At 39.1% G+C, this 2,800-nt stretch overlaps 1 long non-coding RNA gene across 1 annotated transcript in view; it reads right to left on the bottom strand.

The window, feature by feature from the left end:
• Positions 1 to 1,898, bottom strand: part of LOC119766892 — a 2,091-nt gene extending 193 nt beyond the window's left edge. Inside the window, exons 1-2 of the long non-coding RNA XR_005277196.1 lie at positions 1,392 to 1,898; positions 1 to 1,335 (exon numbers count right to left, since the gene is read on the bottom strand). The exon at positions 1 to 1,335 is cut by the window's left edge and continues 193 nt beyond it. This is a non-coding gene — a long non-coding RNA (uncharacterized LOC119766892). The remainder of the gene's footprint in view (positions 1,336 to 1,391) is intronic.
• Positions 1,899 to 2,800: the final 902 nt, after the last annotated feature.

Below are 2,800 nucleotides of genomic sequence, written 5' to 3'. Positions count from 1 at the left end.
ACATGAGTTACTCTTACGTGAACAACTCCGTTACCAGTCACGTAGACAGCCACAGTTTGCCGAAAAACCCAAAAATCATGCAATCCATTGTAACATAATTAGAAACAATTCAACTAAAAAGACAGGATGCGTATAGAGATATCCATGCGCGAGATTTGTTTTAGTTTGTTTACACACGAGAACCACGTGCTTGAAATTTCAGCCAATCACAATCGATCAAGTTCAAAACAATACTCCTGGCAAGCCTCTGCTGCTGGAATAGGGTCCAGTACATGATCGATCACTGACATAAAAAAGTAAACTAGAATATATTTTTTTTATTATATTGAAGTGTGCTCTAACAATTGAAAATATATTTTGCATTTGTTCTATTCATGTTTTTTATCTTGTGCTTGAGAGGGAAAAATTGCTCAGCAAAAGGGATGATAATGGGCTTTGGTCTTTTTGAGACATCTCAAAATTTTATTAGCAAACTATACATTATTGCGCAATGTATTTTCAATATGTTAGTAAAAATGTTGATGAAAAAATATCAACTTTCTTAAATTTATTTTCATAATTGAGAGCACAAATGTGAAGTCTACCCTATAACGCTCCTTTGTCCTCGCTTTGTGCTGGCCGTGTGCAGCAGCAGCAGCCAAGAATGGTGCGCTGTTGCCATTTTTGCGCTGCGCAACTAAATTGCTTGTTGCACTTGTGTTGCATTATTTCAGAATATTCTAAAAAATATTGTAAAATCACGAATTATTACAGAAAATGTGTACTAAACCAAAAAAGGTTGAAAGGTATTTCAATCAACCAACTTCAAATCACTCTACAGAACAAACCAACCACCTCAAAACGTTGCACGACATTTCTTCGTAATGTCGCATGCAACATTTTGTGAAGAAGAAGAGAACAACTTCCCCGGCTGATTTGAGCCCTTAATGTCAAAACATTTATTCTTCAATATTGCTATGAATTGATACTGGCTGGTTCTATTCCCTACACATAGTTTGAGACTTTACAAAAGGATTTTCAAAAGTTTACATACCATTATGACCTTTGAAGAGCTTAGAAGAGCTTTTGCGATTCCGGTCGAACCATGAGCACGTTGTCATCGATTTTGACCACATTGAAGTTCACGACCGTTTCGTTCCGGACCACCAATCGGATGTTGACTGTCTCCACAGACGCCGCTGCTGCATGGCGGAGAGGACGCGACGTCTGTGTTGATCCTCTTCCATCAGCGGTAATCGGGGTTAAAGTTGTTGTCCGCCTCCGGTGGTATCCAGAAAAGTCGGTCCGACCAGGTTGCAGTGCCGCTTCTTCCGCATCGGCCAGCTAATCCGTGCACTAAAATTGAAGCGGAAGGTTAGCTCTGTTTGGGGTAGAGAAATGTAAAAACTTACCTTTGCCCCCAACCGCTTCTGACCGGCTCAACCTGCATTGGGAACACTCCATCGTAATTTGCACAACACATTTTCCTTTTTCCTTCGTTTATGTTTTGCCCAGCCTGCTTTGGTGTGGGTTGACAGCCTGCTTTGGTGTGGGAAGGATTTTAGGTAGACAAATCCTTCCTTATGTATTATTTAGGACACCAACTTTGTGGGTCTAGTTTTATAGCAGTTTTCCTGTTGTCCTAGCCAGGTGGACCTAAATCAACAAGTCTGGGCTTGTTGGGAAAGAGAAACAGAGAGTCCGACAATGATCATGTTATCGGGCTCGGCATCGGAACATAATTCAAGGACGCCTCGCAACAAAAAAAAACAACTATTTTTTCGCTCGACGAATGACGGAAGACAATAAAACTTCCCCGTCAAATCTAACACTTTCAAAAAAGTTACTCATATTTGGATCATAATTTGGATTGGGTCACCTTAAATTAATTAATTGTAAAATACAAATGTTGACAATAAACTTACTTTCATTCAAAAATGTCATGATAATGTCACTCTGATCTATAGCTCGATCGTCTGCTTCTGTAAAAATGATTTTATCTTCGGTACTTCTTACATGACGAGAGTGTGCATTGTTTGCCTCAGCAGAAAGTTTGTCATATACATTTAAAAGAAATTGTGGAGCCGATTTGCTAGAAAAAAGGAAAAAATGTATTTTAATTTTTTAATCAATAAAAAAAATAAATTTAAATATGAAGTTAATCTTTCAGTACAATAGTAAACTTAAAAACTGGAAAAAAATATCCTCTGCTGTTGATTTATTTTTTTTCTGGCTGACAAACAGTTTATTAGAAAAACTGTTTAATAAAATATATAAAATTGTTTAAAAAAAAACCACAATTGCTGGATCATTAACCCGGGCATGGTCTTCGGGTCTATATGACCAAAGAGCATGATAAAAGTTATCGTAACTTTCGACCTTTGGCACTTACAGAGCTGAAATTTTATGACTTTGTGTATCTTACCAAGACACACATTTGAGCCAAAAATGGACTTCCGGTGGCCACCGGAAGTGCCCCCCAGAAAAAAAGTCACACTTATGGTACTCGGGTCTATATGACCCAGAAATGTTTTTGGCTGCCAAAATTCGGAACCTTGACCGATTTTGGATGTCTTGGCCGCAAATGAAAGGTTAGAATGTCTACTTTGCGATTCCGACTGGCAGAACCGGTTTTGGGCACTGTGGCCACCGGGAACCTGCTACAACCGAAAAAAGTCCTTTTTGAGGCCCCGACTTTGAAGACCTGTATCTCCGGAACGATAACACATTGCGGGTTGCTTCCAGTTGCATTTGACGGGTAATAACCTCAACTTTAAGCTCCCGTATAGATGATTTGTCAAAAGTGGACACCGGTTCCGTT

The sequence above is a fragment of the Culex quinquefasciatus genome, chromosome 1 (genome assembly GCF_015732765.1).
Source record: "Culex quinquefasciatus strain JHB chromosome 1, VPISU_Cqui_1.0_pri_paternal, whole genome shotgun sequence".
NCBI classification, from domain to species: domain Eukaryota; kingdom Metazoa; phylum Arthropoda; class Insecta; order Diptera; family Culicidae; genus Culex; species Culex quinquefasciatus.
Note: the sequence above shows the minus strand (reverse complement) of the source record. Positions and strands in the feature narration are given on the sequence as shown.